Raw genomic sequence first — 18701 nt, 5'->3', positions numbered from 1 at the left:
CGCCGGAGGCAGTGGGGTGGGCGCGTGGGAGCTTTCTCCTGCGTAGGCTTCCCAGTCCTCCGCGGGAGGCCGGTGCGCTGAGCTCGCTGTCGAAGGCGAATTACAGTTTTTTGTTTGTTTTTGGATGGGGGGTGGTGGCGCTCTTAAGGAATGAAGGAGACCTGGAGTAGAACCAGGGTCTGGTTTTCTCTCCGTTGTAGCACAAGTTTCCACCTTGACCTTGACTCTGGGCAAGTCTATTCTAGGTCCCTCGCTGGTCCTCAGTTTCCCTGTTCATTAAATGGGGATCTGTACCATGATCTTGTTTTTGCACGGCCAGGGTGGCAATTTCCACCTCCTCCAGGCCAAAAAATCCCGTCCTCCGCTGGTAACTTCGCCTCCTCAGGACGCAGCTCTTTTGAAAGGTCCTCTTCGCCCCTTTCTTCCCTTCGCGGGTCTAGGGGGCCTAAAGGCGAGGTGGGCAGGGCCTACCCAGTGACCCCGCCCATCTCCTCTGGCTCCGCCCCACTACGTCCCCTCTGCGCCCCTCCGCGCCCGGCGCTGGGATGAGGCAACCACGTGACCTCACATCCGGGCGCGGGAGTCCCGAGCTTGCCGCGCGCTCCCCCGCCCGCCGGCTCTCCCCGCAGCGTGATCTGGCGGCCACGGCGGAGGGGAGGGGGGTTCGCTTCGTCGCTGGCGGCTGGAGGCCGTTTCGGAGTGCAGACCGCCCCCCTCCCCTGCCCGCCTACCCCCGTCACCGTCCCTTGTTCTCGCTCTGTCCGGCTTCAAGCCGCCGCCGCCGCGGGCGCCGAGGAGGAGAGCGCGGACACCCCTGTGCCGGGCTCAGCCAGGGCCTGGCCGCGGCGCCTCCCTCCCCTCACCCCGAGCTGCAGCGCGCAGCGGCGGCGGCGGCGGCGGCGGCGGCAGCGGCGCCTCGAATCCGAGCGACCCGCGGCCGCCGGCGCCCGCCGAGGGCGATGGGGCTGGGCTGAGGCGAGGCGACGGCGGCGATAGCAGCGGGCCCGGGCCCCGGCCCCCCGCGGTCCCTCGGCTGCTCCGGCCCAGAGGCCGCCGAGGAGACGGTGCAGCGGCGGCGGGTGAGTGGTCGGGCTTTCCCGGGACGCCGGGGGCAGGGTGAGCGGGTCGCAGAGTAGGTGGGTGGTGGTGGTGGTGGTGGTGATGGCGGGGGGCTGAAGGAGAAGAAGGGTGTTGTCGGGTACCAGGTGAGCTTCTGCTGGGCTCCTTGGCCCAGAATCCCGCATCACTTCCCGGGGGAGATGAGTGGGATGGGGAGGGGAGCGCTGAGACCGCGGAATGTCTGCCTGGGACAGGTGAGGCGAGAAAAAGGGATACACGTTGTGGGTGTGAAGGCCTGGTTCGGACACGCTGCTTGCGTTGGGACTGGGGAGTAAGGATGGTGGTCCAGCCCTTTTAGAAAGTCTGGCAGATGGGTGGTCGAAGGGCAGGACGCTTGATGTGTTCCGCGGGTGCTGCCTAAGGCATCTTGGGTTCGTCCTTAACGTCGGAGTAGTAACAGCTTCTTGCCATCACCGCATTTTATGGATGACTAAGTGAGGCCCAGAGAGGAAAAGTGACTTCTTAATTGGTTAAGGCCTCTCACTTTGACTCTGTAAGTGAAGACTAGAAAAACCCCGGGGTTCTCTCCATTACTTGCGTGGCCACCCTCTTTATGGCCTTTAATTCTCCCCATTGCCTTCACAGAGTTAGGTTTGGCAGTGTATCTTTAGCAGGGTTGTGGCTGGGGGAATGGATTGGAGATTGACAATAACTCCATTCGGGGCTTCCCAGTTTGGAAAGATTTTGTGACAGGTGTTTATCATTTCCTCTTCCCATAGATCTGACAGAATCATCCTTGGATCTTGGTGTCTGGACATAGGAGGTATGAGTCACTCACGTAATTCACTCCTTTTAATTGTCAGTGTCTTAAAGCTATATTTAGTGGTTATATTAGTCCAAAATGAACGGGTATGGAGTCGTAAACCTAGAAACAGAAACCTATGTTTCCTACTTATGATTCTGAACTGTAGGAGTAGAACATTTGTGTATGTAATAACTATTTTAGGTCTATGAGTCAAGAAGTTAGAATTTTTTTAAAATCCAAGAAATGCAGGAACGTTAAAGATTATTGCAAAGTGAATACTGTGTTCTAAAGGCTTTGTCGCTAAAGTGAAGGTGTTTTGATTTCCTTATCTTTTAAGGGGTGATTTCATAGTTGAAAGTGCTCTGCCTTTCGTTAGATCTCAGCCTCCTTACCAAGGTACATATATTTTATGGCATTCTTTTCTCCGGAGGATTGTTGCTTTGCCGAATAGGCTACAGATGCCAAAATAAATCTCTTTGGGTATTCCATTCTGGTTTAGCAACCCTTTTTAAAATGCAGATCAGTTCCTGGAAGTTCCAAATAGTAAGTCTATTATTAATTGTGACGCAACTTTACTTTTGCTACTATCCATTTGCATTATCCCGTACCAGATCAGGGGAGCCTGAGACTGTTCAGTGAGATTTTTGAACTTTGTTAGAACAACAAAAGCTTGTTTTTGCTCAGGGCATTGGGTAGGAAAAGTGATGACACTGGTTGTCTCAATTTATAAGTAGTATAGCTATAAATGAAAATATGAAGTTGCAATTTATTTTGAAAATACAGTTGACAGGCTTCATTTTGATGCAGTGTTCAAATTATGTAGTGAGAGGGCTGATTTCTTTGTCTAGGTCAACGAGAATACTTTACTTGGGGTATGCTTGGTTATTAAAATTTTAATTTGGTTTGATTTGAGATAAATATAATAAACTCTGGGCGCCTGGGTGGCTCAGTGGGTTAAAGCCTCTGCCTTTGGCTCAGGTCATGATCCCAGGGTCCTGGATTGAGCCCCACATCGGACTCTGCTCGGCAGGGAGCTTGCCACTCCTCTGGAGCCTGCCTCTCCTCTCTCTGTGCCTGCTTCTCTGCCTACTTGTGATTTCTGTCTGTCAAATAAATAAATAAAATCTCTAAAAAAAATAATAAATTGCTATATAGGTAGGGAAATAGTTTTATAGTATTTAGAGCAAAGCTTTGTTAAGCCTGAATGTCTGAACATTATCTTCTGATGAGTTCTGTGTGGTTTTGCTTATTAGTAATTAGAGCTAAAATATTTCTGTTGGTTTAGTTAGTCCTTAAAGTTGTCTCAGTTAGGTACATGAGTTTTTTACATGTGCTGTATTCCAAATAAGGATTTTGGATAATAATTATATGTTGGTAGCTACAACATAATGTAATATAGAAAAAGCACGGACTTGTGAAATCAGACTGGAGTTTGATTTTTGACTTTCCATAACTAGCTCTTTGACTAAACTTTGAATTAAACACTTAACATGGATTATCTCATTTAAACTGTATTTTACAGATGAGGAAACGAGGTTCAGAGATGTTAAGTTACCCAGAGTCATAGACAGCTAACATGGTAAACCTAGAAACAGAAACAGCTTGTCATATACAATAACAGAGCTAGATTCGTGCTGTTTTTAGAGGCCCTTTCATTGTAAGTTGCTTAACTTCCCTGATTATCATCATCTTCTAATTCTTTTTTTAAATTTAAAAAAAATTTTTATTAACATATAATGTATTATTAGCCTCAGGGGTATAGGTCTGTGAATCACCAGGTTTCTAATTCATTTTTATTGAAAACAAATATTAATACTTACCTCAGAATTTTGAGGATTAGCTGAGAACTTACGTTCTCCCTTTCCCCTTTTTATTCCCTATACTAAATTAAGCTCTGCTTATATAACATGGTGGTCTTGTAAGCACTGTGAATATGAGGTTTTAAAAATGTGAGTACACATTATTCCTAAGATTAATAGCAGTCCTAGGAGATGGGCCATGATCAGTGATATGGGGGCATCCTGTGAAACTTTGTCTTTATTCTGTATTATTTTTTCCCCAATGGTCCAGGTAATGGTGGAAGTAAGAACTTTATACTTGAATGACAGCATAATGGTTGTAATTACTAAAAATCTGGGAAGACAGAAATAGAATTTTAAAATGATCTTGATTACTTGGTTTGTCTAATGCTGGATTCTCTCCACTGGTATATTTGGTAACCTAAATTAACTATATATGTAGTAAGTGGAAGATATTGTGAATGGAACAAAAGTTGAATAGGAGTTAGTAGCTCATCATTTATTAAAGATAACACTCTTAAACCAGTTCATAGTGGTATGGTAAAGGAAGATAGTCTAGTGCTTGACATCTAACATCAGCAGAAGATTTGTTCCAGTGATGAAATGCATTCTGAATGTGCTGTATAGCTCATCTAGTTAAATCTGCATCCCAGAGATAGCTGATGGGATTTAATCTTTGGTTTTGGGAGATATTTTGTGTGAAATGAAGCTAACTGGATTATAGAGAGAATGAATCCGTAGTCGCTAAAACCATGTTCTAATTATTAACCCATCTAACTAGTCCAGGAAACATGAGAGAGGCAAGGAAATAATTGTTAGAGAGCCTTACTTGAATTTTGTTGACTTCATTTTTTGAGATAGAGAAAGAAAAGAGCATTGGAATTAAAGCACATCTTTTAAGATTTATGTAAAAAAGTAAAAGTTCTGGGTTTATTTAATTGGGGAAAAGTAGGTGGTATCTGTAGGGTAGAATGTCCTAGACTTAATGGTAACTAGTGATTATATAAGCCATGAGTTAAAAAAATTTGTTGGTGGTGGGGTTATGGACATTGGGGAGGATATGTGATATGGTGAGTGCTGTGAAGTGTGTAAACCTGGCAACTGACAGACTTGTACCCCTGGGGCTAATAATACACTATATGTTTATTAAAAAATAAAAAAATTAAAAAAAACCATTAGTTATTAGTGGAGTGCCTGGGTGGCTCAGTTTGTTAGGTGTCCAACTCTTGATTTTGGTCAGGTTGTCATCTCAGGGTAATGAGATTGAGCCCTGTGTTGGGCCCTCTCTCTAATTAAAAAACAAAACAACCCACCAAAGATTTATATTAGTAAGATTAAAACCAGAGATGATGAAAAAAAGTAGAGATGATGTGAAATGTCATGAATGAATGGTAATAAAAAATCACTGCTTTTGTAATCATTAGTTAAAAAACACATTAGTCAGGATGGGGAAGATGGAATGAATGAAGGGGAAAGTTGATCAGATAGTCAAATGTCTGAGAACGTGAGGGTGTGGATTGCTGAAGAGTTTCCATGGGACAGTTCTCTCTAGAGAGTTCTCTCTAGTTCTCTCTAGAGAGAACTGTCCCAACAGAGGATCTGGTAACACCTTAGACCAAAAGGCTCATAATGGGGCCTTTGTTAGGTCTGACTAGTAAAACATTAACTCAAATAGCAAACTACAAGAGGGCCGAATTAAAAAAAGGAGTCTACCACAGTCTCCCCAGTGGAAGAGGCCATATAGATCTTTGGAAACAGAGCTCCATAGAGACTTGTTTCTTTGAGGGTATAGATGAAGATGCATGTTTTACTTCTTCCTGTCACCCAAGACCACTAATACTAGTATGAACTCAGAATCCAATAAGAAGTACTCCCCTGTGTATTTGTGTATGTGTATGAATTAAGTGACTTGTAATCAATCTCTTAATTGAAATTCCTCTCTTTGCTGACCCTCATGCTTTTAAATGATCTATTGATACTCAGGTAAGAAAATGAATTTCTGAGAAAAGTGAGTTAACTGTAGAATTTACTGATTACATGATGTGGAACTTGATGATGTATGTAGATTTTCTCAGAAGCTTTAAATAAAAATATTAGAGGATGCCTGTGTGGCTCAGTTGGTGGTGCATGCAACTTTTGATCTTGGGGTTCTAAGTTTGAGCTCCACGTTGGGTGTAGAGATTACTTAAAATCTCGAAAAAAATAAAAATATTTGTATCTGTTTTGAGGTGGGTGGTATGAAAGTTCTACCTCTGATAGCAAGCTAGATTAATTGACTCCTCTATTTTATTTGGTTTTTACCTGTTTTCTTCACAAGGAATTTGTGATTTGGATATTGAAATAATGAAGTGTGAGATTGAAAAACAAATATGGTAAATGGTCACAGATAGGTGATAGACTAGTCTCTTCTTTTCACAGAAAAGGAAACGTGTGGAGAATAAGCGATAGCGTGCCAGTAAAGGACCTGGGGTTAGACAGTGTTTGTCGGTAGGTTATTCTTTCCATTCTTGGCTTGGTTTTGTACTCTGGTAATGGCTTATCTCACTACTCACTGTTGTTTTGTTTTGTTTTCCCCTACTGAGAACCAGTGTTAAGGACTGCTTTTGATTACGTGGCAGCCTTTTTTTTTTTTTTTTTTTTTTAAGATTTTATTTATTAGAGAGCACGAACTGGGGGAGGGACAGAGGGAGAGAGAGAAGCAGCAGGGATCCTGATTTGGAGCTCTGTGCCAGGACCCAAAATCATGACATGAGCCGAAGGCAGACACTTAACTGACTGAGCCACCCGGGTGTCCCACATGACAGACTTTTACTACATTTTTATTTTATTTTAAAATAAATCATGGAATAGTTCCCACATGTATCTAGTGTGCCTTCTTCTTCTTTTTAAGAAGATTTTATTTATTAATTTGAGAGAGAGAGTGATTGGGAGAGCGAGCTTGAAGGCGGGGGTGGGGAGAAGCAGACTCTTTGCCAAGCAGGGAGCCCGATGTGAGGCTCGATCCTTGGACTATGGAACCATGACTGGAGCCAAAGGCATATGTTAATCAACTGAGCCATCTCTGCGCCCCAAGCATGCCTTCTAACAGCGTCCCTGTTGCTCTGCTTTTTCCCATTTGTGAAATAGGATGAATAATGGATTAATTATTAACTTACTTTGATATACAAGACACATGTTTTGGTTCTTAATTCTTTGTAATTTAAAGAGCTGGATAAAGTGAAATCATACCTTGTATGTGGGGGCTATGGGCCTAAATTCTCATTTAAAGTAGAAATCCTGTATAGGCAAAATTACTGTTGAAAAGGTCTTTTAGGAAGATATGTTAGAAAACTGGTTCTTAACTGACATACTGTTTTTCAATTCCAACAGCCTGTTTCTCCTCCAGTTTTTAAAATAGGTTACCGTTTTGGTGAGGGGGATCATAATTAGCTATGCGAGATACCTTTTGACAAGTGAATGGGACTTAAGACTGGCTGAGGAACAGCAAATTTATAGTCTTCATTGCATGTTCACTCTGGGACAAGGATGTAAAGGCAGGCATCCTGCCATCATTTAAAGTATTCTCTTGTTTTTTTTTTTTCGGGTAGCACGGATAATTGAATGGGAGTAGTTAAATGCATATATGGTAAGAGTCCACAATATGAATAATGGAGAAAGAAATTAGGTATCTGTGAAAATCTATTATCTCCCCAGGGTTATTCTGGGTATTTTACACCATACAAAGAACCTAGCATAATTAAAAGGCTAGGTAATAAAATTGGGGAGTATTGGGGGACCATTTGTACTTTGTGTAATTCTGGATTGATACTCAGCTATATTCAGTGTTAATATCTTCCTTACTGCTAGTAAAATCTGCATTATTTTAAAAGAAGTATAGGAACACTTGGCTGGCTCAGTTGCTAGAGCATGAGACTTGATGTTGGGGTTGTGAGTTTGAGCCCCACCTTGGGTGCAGAGTTTACTTGAAAGTAAATGATAGATAGAACTGTATAAGTTGTTGATGTTTTTCATGAAATTTAAAGTACCTGAATCTTAACATTATTTTTGGAAAAGCATAGTAAAAAACACCAGTTTAAAAAAAAAAATGTAGGGGCACCTGGGTGGCTCAGTTGGTTAAGCCTCTGCTTTTGGCTCAGGTCATGATCTCAGAGTCCTGGGATCGAGACCCGCATCGGGCTCTCTGCTCAGCAAGGAGCCTGCTTCCCCCTCTCTCTCTGCTTACTTGTGATCTCTCTCTGTGTGTCAATTAAATAAATAAAAATCTTTAAAAGATTAAAAATAAATGTAATAGTGGCTAAAGATGTCTGGGGAATTGGCATGGTATAGTGGTTAAAATGTGGGCTTCAGAGCCATATACAAGTGACTTGAGTTCCAGACTCATCACTAGCTCTGTAGTTGGGTTCCAGTTACTTAACCTTTTTTAGTTTCTTCATTTGACAAATGGAGGGAATGAAAGCTACCTTAGAGAATTGTGAGGATAAGAGGCTCAGTAAATGGTCATGTACTATTATTGGTTTAATAACATTTAATGTATTCAGAACAAGTATTGTGTGTGTGTGTGTGTGTGTGTGTGTGTGTGTGAGAGAGAGAGAGAGAGAGAGAGATAGTAATGTGTGGGGGTGGGATTGAAAATTGCTGCCTGTTTTATTTTAACTAGAGCAGCAGGCAGTAATGACATAGTGTTGTACTCAGGCTTTTCATGTAAAGATACCATGATTTTGCATCTTTGGGAACAGCATCCTAAAAGGCTCAAGCTGTTAACCTCATATATCTCTAATGTACATTTTATGTGTATTTTTGTCTTCCCCTTTCTGTCTCTGGGTGTATCATTTCCCCCCATCCTCTGTGTTACTGTTACTGATTCTCTCTCTTCCTGGTCACATTATAAAATGTAAAAATATGTTAAATTAGGTTTATTTAATAGACTTTCATGTGCCTTATTTAAAAATAATGGTTAATAAAAATAAATAAAAATAAAACAATAGAAAATACTTGTTAGTGAAATGTGTCTACATCTTTTCTTTAAAAGGAATATTTGAAATTTTATTTTATTTCTCTGGCCTTTGGATTGATTGCTTTAAATGTGGGTCACCGGTTCTTCAAAAAGACCAAAGATGTTTCGTCCAGCTTTAGATTATGCCTTAACTTCTTCTTCTTCTTCTTCTTTTTTTTTTTTTTTTTTAAGATTTTATTTACTTGAGAGAGTGAGAGAGAGAGTGCGTGCATATGCATGAGTGAGTGTGCATACAAAGGGAGAGGGAGAAGCAGACTCCTTGCTGAGCAGAGAGCCTGATTGGACTAATGTGGGGCTCCATCCTGTAACTCTGGGATCATGACCTGGGCCTGAGGCAGAGTCTTAGCTTAACTGAGCCCATGTGCCCCAGCGCCTTAACTTCTTAAGCCATTGGTTTTCTAAGCTCATTTGTAATTTAGTTTTGGCCTTGATTTCCTCAAGTTTCTCTTAAATTTTTTTGCCCTACTGTTTCACCAAGCATAAGAGATGGAATCCTTATTTAATGCCAGTTGTAATAATGTGATTCAGTTTGCTAAGTTAAATGTAAGGTACTGCAGGCAAGTAGCCTAATTTTGTCTGGAGCACTTAAATATTTGGAAGAATAGGGGCACCTGGGTGGCTCATTCGGTTAAGCGTCTGCCTTCAGCTCAGGTCATGTTCCCAGGGTCCTGGGATCGAACCCTGCATCGGATTCGCTGCTCATCGAGGATTCTGCTTCTCCCTCTGCCCTACCCGCACTGTCCCCCCACCCAGCTCGTGTGCACGCAAAAATAAATAAAATCTTTTAACCCAACAAATTCTGTTAAAATGGATTTTTATTTCATGGATCTTTTTGATATGAAAATAGATTTTTTAGAGTTACTACCACTGCCTTAGAGTTCATTGATGAGTAAGTTTTAACTAACCCACAGTTGTTTTCTGTTCAGTTTTTGGTGAGAACAACAAAGTGCTTAATTTAGTTAGGTTTAGAAGCATCTTAATGTGTTCCACCCCCACACCCCAAATCCTTTCTTACCTCCAATGCAGCCTGTGGTGAAGGGCCTTTCTTCATGTTCCCTTAAAACTTGTGGCAATTATCAATTATTGTGGTACATAAGAATTGTGATTTTTTTTTTTAAAGATTTTATTTATTTATTTGAGAGAGAGAGAGACAGTGAGAGAGAGCATGAGCGAGGAGAAGGTCAGAGGGAGAAGCAGACTCCCCATGGAGCTGGGAGCCCAATGTGGGACTCGATCCCGGGACTCCGGGATCACGACCTGAGCCGAAGGCAGTCGTCCAACCAACTGAGCCACCCAGGCGTCCCAAGAATTGTGATTTTTATAGGCAGGCAGGAAGGAAGGAAGCAAGCCTGGTTAGGGCCTCTTGGTTATGCCTTCAGGATTGCGTTGGCAAATTTAACTATTCAGTATTTTTTTTTAGTTCCTGTATGTGCCAAGCACAGGGCTAGATGTTGGCTATATGTTGATGAATGAGTTCTGGCATCTTGAAGGTAAACAGTCTAGCAGGTGAACACAGTGCTGCTGCACTGTACAAGTCCCGAAGACACCATTCATATTGTATTTGGAATATGGCCCCATTGGTATGGACTTTGGTCTTTTTCAGTTGAAAAAAATTCAGAATCTTCATCACATGCAAGTTAATCCATATCTTTATCATATCTTTATTATATCAGGCAATCTGATCCTGTCCCATGTTTTTAGCTCCATTTCTAGCTGTTTGCTAGAGACTACCCTGTGTTCCTAGCGGGTTTAACTTGTATTCATGACGTTTTCTAGGATTTCTCACCTGAGTACTTTTTTTTTTTTTTTAAGTTTTTATTTTAATTCCAGTTAAGGAGCGCTTGGGTGGCTCAGTAGGTTGAGGCTCTGTCTTAGGCTCAGGTCATGATCTCAGGATCTTGGGATCAAGCCCTGCATCGGGCTCCCTGCTCCCCTCTCTCTTTGTGTGCCTTTCTGCCTACTTGTGATCTCTCTCTCTGTCAAATAAATAAAAATCTTGAAAAAAAAATTTCAGCTGTATGGTACAGTGATTCAATGAATCCATATATCATTTGGTGTTCCTCATGGCAGGTATACTCCTTCATGCCCATCAGCTGTTAAACTCATCCCCCTGCCCCCACCCCTCACCTCACTGCTTCTGCCTGTGGTAATTCCTCTGCTTGGATTCCATGCCTCTGTTATTTCCCCTCTTTTTAGTGCCTCTTTGTCTGATGAATTTCCCACCTTTCAGGTCTTAGGTCAAGGGATATAGGTCAAGGGATATAATCTCCAGCATTTAGCATAGTATTTGGCACATGTAGATAGTTTTTTTTTTTTTTAAGGTTTTATTTATTTAAGAGAGAGAGAGTGTAGGCATATGTGCACAAAAACTGGGGGGAGGGGTAGAAGGAGAGGGAGAAGCAGGCTCCCCGCTGAGCAGGGAACCCAACATGGGGCTCGATCTCAGGGCCCTGAAATCATGACCTGAGCCAAAGGCAGGTGCTTAACAGAGTGAGCCACTCAGGCTCCCCAGAGAGTGACTTCGTACAACATGGCTTTCTATGAAGTCAGAAACAGTGATAAGCCATAATAATTTTTGCTAAATGCTAGCTTAGTATTTATAGTTCTATTCTGAATTGTTCGGATACTTGGGCAACATTGGCTTTTTTCCTAAGTCAAGTAATGGTGTAGGTTTATTTCAAGATACTGTTTCGCTAGGATAAAGGCACTGTTTTAAGTTCATTGGAGAACATGTTAGTGAGACTTCTCTGTCCAGTAATGAGAAGTTGGTCATATATGGTCTCTCAGATGAACAAAGCTTTTCATTCCAAGAATGGGTGGCCCAGAGGATGGCAGTAGCACTCGTTCTAGCTCTGTTTTCTGCCTGTAGTGCCCATCGCTGCTGCTGTGCAGGAGTGGATGTAGTGGAGAGTGAGAACACTGAGGGAAGCCCAGTCAGGAATACTCCGAGACTTTTATATGGAAGGATGGTAGAATTATGATGCCCACTCTCCGCACCTCCTCCCTAGTTCTTTTGTTTTGTTATTTGGAGATTTATCTTCTGTTTCTCAGCTTTGAGAAGTTATAACTTATTTATGTATTAATTTCTGAGCAGAATGACTGTTGAAGAAGGAGTTGATACTGAAGAACATAGCGTTGTAGATGGAGGTTTTGTGTCCGGTTACATGAAGTCACCAAGGAACCTAGGAGAGGGTATTGGGAGAGTTGGAAAAAGGCATTGGGATGAGTGTGGAGCATGCCAAAGACAATATGTACTTGTGAAATTTAACGCAGAAAGCCAACTATTTTTTCTTCACACCCCTTGTCTTGCTCTGTTTCTTCATTCATTCCTCATTGCTTGGTACTGGCCTGGTTTTCAGCCTTTAAGGTTTTTAGTCTGTAAGTCCAGCATTGTGAGACAAATGTTCTGATTCTTACAAGAAGAGACAAAGATGGGAGCTATCCTCTGCTGGAAGGTAGAAAGGACAGTCAAAGCATGGTGGAGAACAAACTTGAGCAGGGTATGGAAGGACTTACAAGAGCTTTGCAGCCACACTGTTAGGGAAGGGCATTCTTGACAGAAGGAACAATGTATGTAAAGGAATGGAGTCAGGAAACAGTAGCCCTTAGAGGTATTACAAATGTGTTGTATATAGATGGAATGCAAGGTTTGTAAGAGGAGAATGATAAACATTGGTGAAAGGCAGGTGGTGGTGACAACAAGGCAGGGCCACATTCTGGAGAGTATTACATGTCTGTTTAGTTGTAACTTTGTCCTTGTAGCGTAGTTGGGCCTCTCTCTCTTACTCTCCTACTTTACTTCTCTGTGGTAGGAAAGCACATAGTATTGTGCATTGTCAGAATTTAAAGTGTTTTTTTTTTTTTTTTAAGATTTAATTTATTTATTTGAGGGGGGATGGGAGAAAGAGCATGAGCAGGGGAGAGAAGTGGAGGGAGAGGGCGAAGCAGACTCCCTACTGAGCAGAAAGCCCCAACTGGAACTCAATCCCAGGACCTGGAAATCAAGACCTGAGCTGAAGTCAGATGCTCAACTGACTGAGCCATACAAGTACCCTAGACTTTTAGTGTTTTGCTAGTAAGAGGATTGTTCAGTTTTGCTTAATCCCGTATATTTCTTCAATTTATATGAGCCAGGGATGTTTTTTCAAATTTTTATTTTGGAGGGACTTTTGCCAGTTTGGGAAATGCTGCTGCAGACAATGGGAAGCTACTGAAATTTTAAGCAGAGAAATGATCATGTCTGGATTATATGTTGATATGAATGAGGGAGACTAGAGAGGGCATCAGGACCTGAGTTGGGGCAGTGCCATTGGAGCCAGGCATGGGGGGGTGGGTGTGAGAAAGGCAGATACGATGGCAAGTACCTCCTTGTGGGGTAGGAAGGAGTCTGGGATGACTTCCAAAATCCTGGCATGGAATTTTAGCAAATCATATTATTCATTGAAGGGGTAGAGGGAATGGTTTGTGGTGGGGGGTGGGTTTGGAAGAAAGATAAAATGAATCTGTTGAATTTTAGTTGTAACCATGTAAACATGTTCGGTTGATGTTTATATCTGTGGGTCTGGACCTCGAGAGATTAGTGCTGAAAACACTGATTGTCAGCTCTGGGCAGTTTTCACTGTAGATGGGTCAATGGAGCCCCTCTTGGCCCTTTTTGTTGTTATATAGAGAGAAGGCCAGAGAATATTAATAATTAAGTACTGGGCAGAGGATGTGGAGGCTTGGAGAATATTAATAATAAAGATGTGGGCAGAGGAAGTAGAAACTTGGTTACCTGGCTGCCTGCCTTATGATCCAGGCTATTGTAGTATGAAGTATAATTTAGCAGAATTGTGGGAGGTGAAAGGTCATTTGTGGGTCATCTTGGGAACCTAGTCAGTATTTCAACTACATTTGACTATCAAATGAATTTTTGAAAAATAGACCCTTGAAAGATGGTGCTGTCTGCATGTTAATTCCTTAATTTGTTGGTAAGGCATTTTGATATAAAGTCACCTCGTGCTTGACTTTGTGGGAAAGTCAAAAATGCTAATTTTGATTAAATGAAGATTTTTTCCCTGTTTTTAAAAGAGGATATTGATTGAAAACTGGTAAGTAAAGTAGAAAAGCCCTGTAAAAGTGTTTTGTAAACTAAAAACCGCTGTATGAATGTCAGTTACTTTTGTTACGTTTGGTATAATACCCAAATGCATTGATTTTTTTTTTTTTTTTAAATCCTGGATAGTTGATTACAGAAGGACCATAGGAAGTGAGAGAGAAAGTTCAGATTTCTGTGATGATTGTACCATGGGTAGGGCCATTATTCTCTTCAACAGTGATTTAAAGTGTGTTTTTGAAATATTTGTTGAATGCAGAGGTTAAGGGCTTTGCACTGCCTTTATAAGCTGAGTCAGTGTGGGTAGGTTTCAACTGGGGAAAAGGAATAGAGTGGAAAAAGATAAATTCACATAATTTTAAAAAGGTGATTGAAGTGCCTGTCAATTATAATTGTAAATTAGCAGGATTGTACTTTTTGTACAGAATAACTTCCTAGTGATTTTGTGCTTCCTTTGTGGTCAGGTTCAGGCCTTCATCATGTCTGGAAAAATAAAATGTGAACCACAGTGTAGTACAGATGAGAAGTAAAACTAATTTTGCTTTCTTTCCAACACAATACAGTAATCCTGAAGTGAATCTTGCTGAGTCAATAAAGAAAAAATATTTTGGGTTTTGCTGTTAATAAGAAAAATGAAAATCTCTGGATTCTGGGTGTACCTTCTTAACATACTTCTTAGGACTTAGAATATAATTTTCTATAGGGTTTTCTTCCCGCTTTTTTGCCCCCCCCTTTTGACTCTTCCCTAACCACCCCCACCCCTTCTCCTCCAAGCCGTTCCTCTGCACTTTGCTGCTCTGATTGGGTACCTATTTGTGTACACTATTATTTTTGTTTCAGAATGCAGCTGCAGTGTAATCTTTTTCAGTACCTTTAATCAACAATTTCAGCTCAGCACTGTGCTACCAACAATGTACTTTGCTCAGCTGAAATGACACAGTACTGTGCAAAGTTGAGACTAACTTGAAGCAGTGCATGCAGTGACCACTGCATAATGATGGTCATCTGCCAATAGCAACTATAAGGTTTTATATAAACTATATCCTGGCTTCTGTGCAACCATGTGGATAATATGAGTCCTAGAATTGATGAATGTTGAAATTTTATTTATTATTGTTTTTTAAAGTGAGCTCTACCACCCAGTGTGGGGCTTGAACAGAAGACTCCAAGATCAAGAGCTGCATGCTCTAGGCATGCTCTGTCGACTGAGCCAGCCAGGTACCTGCCCCTGAATGTTTGAATTTTAATTTTACTATTATTATTATTTTTTAATTTAAATTCATGTTAGGCAATACATCATTAGTTTTTGGTGTAGTGTTTAGTGATTCATTAGTTGGGTATAATACCCAGTGTTATATTATATGACCTTTTGTCACATTATGTGCCCTCCTTAATGCCTATCAACCGGTTATCCCATCCCCCCCAGATTTTAATTTTAAATTGCTGATTGAAATGTCCAACAAGTTATTAGGGATTTAGATTAACAGTATTACATTTTAGGGACGCCTGGGTGGCTCAGTTGGTTGGGCTGCTGCCTTCGGCTAAGGTTGTGATCCCAGAGTCCTGGGATCGAGTCCCACATCAGGCTCCTTATCCAGCAGGGAGCCTGCTTCCCTCTCTGCTTCTGCCTGCCACTCTGCCTGCTTGTGCTCTCTCTTGCTTACTCTCTCTGACAAATAAATAAACAAATAAATAAATAAAATCTTCAAAAAAGGTAAAAAAACCACTATTACATTTTAGAAGAAATAATCACTAATTGGCATTACAGTGGAAGAAACATTAATTAATACATTGCTTAACAGAAATGCTTATCTTCTAAATTTAAAAGTGTAGCTTTTATTTGGGCAGTTAAGCTCACTTACCAATTTAGGTTGTTTATACAGGCTGTTATTAGAACTCTAGATTTGTCAATTCCTTACTGTATTAAGTGCCAAACAGTTTCTTTAGTGCTTGCTTTAAAACTTGTTTCAGTTAGGTGTTTCTGCATGTAAGTACCCCTCTTACCCTCAAAGCACAAAACTCATGTACTCTATTTCATGAGTTTGAAGAAACAGTTAATGAATGGTAACATGTTTATATATGTACATGTGACATGGATTTTTAATTGGGATTGTTGGATCAAAGTGTTGGAGTATTAAATTCTAATATACTGTTGGTTTTCCAAAAATGTAGAACAGATTCACTTCTTTTTTTTTTTTTTTTTTCCCTTTCCTTTTCTTACGGAGGGAGCAGTAGGGGAGAGGGAGAGAATCTTAATGAGCAGGCTCCACACCCAGCACAGAGTGTAACATAGGGTTCAGTATCGCGACTCTGAGATTATAACTTGAGCCTAAATTGAGAGTTGGACACTTAACCAACTAAACCACCCATATGCCTTCACATTCACTTGTAACAGTGAAAAGGGGTGCTCCTCTCCACCCCCACCAGTTTAATGAGCAAGTAGTAATTTTACCACATAATTTTATACTTCACCTCATCTTGTTCTCAGATAGGTTCATGTGCTCTTTGTTACTATTCTCCCTCCCTTCCTTCACAACATTATAAAATCCCTAAATTCTAGTTTTAGACAACTGTGAACTTGGGAGTAATCTTTGTAAAGGCAATAATAACATACCTGCCTTCTCTTCTCTCTACCACCGTTATCATTTGTTTTGTGTTTGTGTCTTATTTTTCCATTGAGACACATGAAACAGAGGCTGTATTATTTAGCCAACCGCTGCTTTCCCAGATTAGTATCTCCAGTCATACTAAACAACAACAAATCTTGTAACTTCTCATAATCACTTTTGATCCACAGCTTTTCTGTTAAGGTTACTGAAAACTGTCAGCCCTTTTCCATACCAATGTTGGAACATCACCTAGTGGTGAAAGAGTGTAACAACAAGATGCATACAGAACCAATACTTACTGTAGGTCAAAACTTTCATAGTTGGAATGAATCATACAGCCTATTACAACTGCCTCATTTCAGTGGAGAAGAAATTGAAATCATGACAGGTGAAGGAACTTGCAAAATAGTTCATGTTGAATTGTCTTAAAAACAAGTTAAACCTTGACTCTTGATTTGTATGCTCTTTCTCTCTCTTTCTCCCCCCCCCCCTTTTTTTTTGTATTTTGGGGTAAAATTGTTTATCTCCTACAGTTCCTAATATAATAACGAACATGGCATATATATACTTACTTAACGCTTGTAGGTGGATTAATTTTTTAGATGGATTAATTTGATTAAATAATTTAGGGTTTGCTGCGATTTTATGGTGTGTGAGTGGCTGCTACTTTTCCCTAGTGGAGCCAAAATTTGGAGGGGTTGTACAAAAATAAATATAATCACACTGTCACTTACTAGAAATGTACTTGTTAAGGGGGACTTCAAAATCACCACTTTATCTTGCCTGGGGTAAAGAGACCTAATTTAGAGAGATCCAAATAATCTGGAATGGTTTGATAGAGCACTATGAAGTGTTTTGCAGGTTCCTACAAGTTTCACACCCAAGGTTGGCCAAGCACAGTAGAATTAGAAGTTATACATATGCTCAGCCTTTCTTTAACTATTTAAAAATATTAATATGTGTAGATGGTAAAAACATTAAAAAAAGCACTAAAGTCTCTCCCTTATTCTCACTCTGCAATACTGTCACCACTACTGGCCACTGTTTCCAATTTTTTTTTGTTTTTGATTATCTAGGGGGTTAGAAGCCAGTTTTCTTTCTAGGCCTTCTCCCTGTTTTGAATATTCAGTCTGTAGGACTGGTCTTATCACAGTGATGTTATCTACTATTTCCTAATCCTGGTACAGCACTTTTCATAATAGATGGTAAGATTTTGAAATCATTTTAACAGTTATAATACTTTTGTAACTCTCAGTCCTTGAATATGAAGTTTTGAAAAGTTATATACATGAGGAGGATTTAAGAGGAAATTTAGAAGTTTTATGATCACACTAGCTTCAATAAATGAGAATCTCTCATGTAAGTAGACATTTAAAACATGCAGTTATGTTGTATATAAAAGAATTTTTACACATTTCCATTTTTACAAAGCAAAAGTTAAAACACAGATACTAGTCATTAGTCCAAAGCTACTTTTTCCCATTTTTACTAATTAAATACTTTTGCAGTTGACTAATACTCAAAGCCACTGTTTCACCTAAGATGACACTCTGACCACACATGGAGTTTTCTCTGAATAAAAGGGTTGATTTGTTAAATAGGGTATTTAATAAAAGTGATAAAGATGTATGTAAGTGTGTTGTAGTGTGGGCTAAGTTGTAACTCTTAATGTTTCTAATATTGATCCTAAGGCAGATAATTACATTATTTTTCCTAGTTATAACTTATTTTGTTTTAGCTATGGCATTGTTTTGTAACATACAAAAAAGCATAATTATACAAAGACTGCACTTCACAAATGTAAATAGTCTTGGTTTGGTGTATATTTGGTACAATGGTCTTCCTTAAGCCTAAACACAGAAACAAAAGCATGCATTATAAGAGAAAGTTCAAGATGGGAAGTGATAAAATGGGTATTCACTAGAGCTTTGTTAAAATTTAGCTGGTATCCTTGTAAAATTTCCATGTATTCATTAAATTATATTATGTCATTCTTATTGTTAGGAGCTGACTTGAAGTGTTAGGTTTTGCCCTCATAAAGAGTTGTGACAATTTGATTTCTATAGTTAGGGGATTGAGTTTTTTAAAAAATTCTTCTATACAAATATTTGTATAGCTTTTTAAAATTGAGGTGGTTCAGTGAGTAGATTAAGGATATTATATGTTTTAGGGTACTTTTTATTTCAGAGGGAGAACTGGTTTTGAATTACAGAAGGTTATCTTAGTTGCTGTGGATGCTACAGATTTGACAGTGAAATAATATTCAGAGTGCTGGCTGGATTGTTTATACTTCAGGATCTTTAAAAAATCTTCTGCTGAA

General features: G+C 40.2%; 1 protein-coding gene across 2 annotated transcripts in view; it reads left to right on the top strand.

The window, feature by feature from the left end:
• Nucleotides 1-572: 572 nt before the first annotated feature.
• Nucleotides 573-18701, top strand: part of ATP13A3 (ATPase 13A3) — a 92286-nt gene continuing 74157 nt past the window's right edge. The window contains exons 1-3 of one of the 2 annotated variants that reach the window (XM_082683387.1): nt 573-764; nt 883-1079; nt 1839-1882. The gene's annotated coding sequence lies outside the window, so the exon portion shown is untranslated. Of the gene's footprint in view, nt 765-882; nt 1080-1838; nt 1883-14962; nt 14991-18701 lie in introns of those variants that run through there. The other variant, XM_082683388.1, reaches the window with a different exon arrangement.

This window comes from Mustela nivalis (genome assembly GCF_964662115.1).
Source record: "Mustela nivalis genome assembly, chromosome: 1".
NCBI lineage: Eukaryota > Metazoa > Chordata > Mammalia > Carnivora > Mustelidae > Mustela > Mustela nivalis.
Note: the sequence above shows the minus strand (reverse complement) of the source record. Positions and strands in the feature narration are given on the sequence as shown.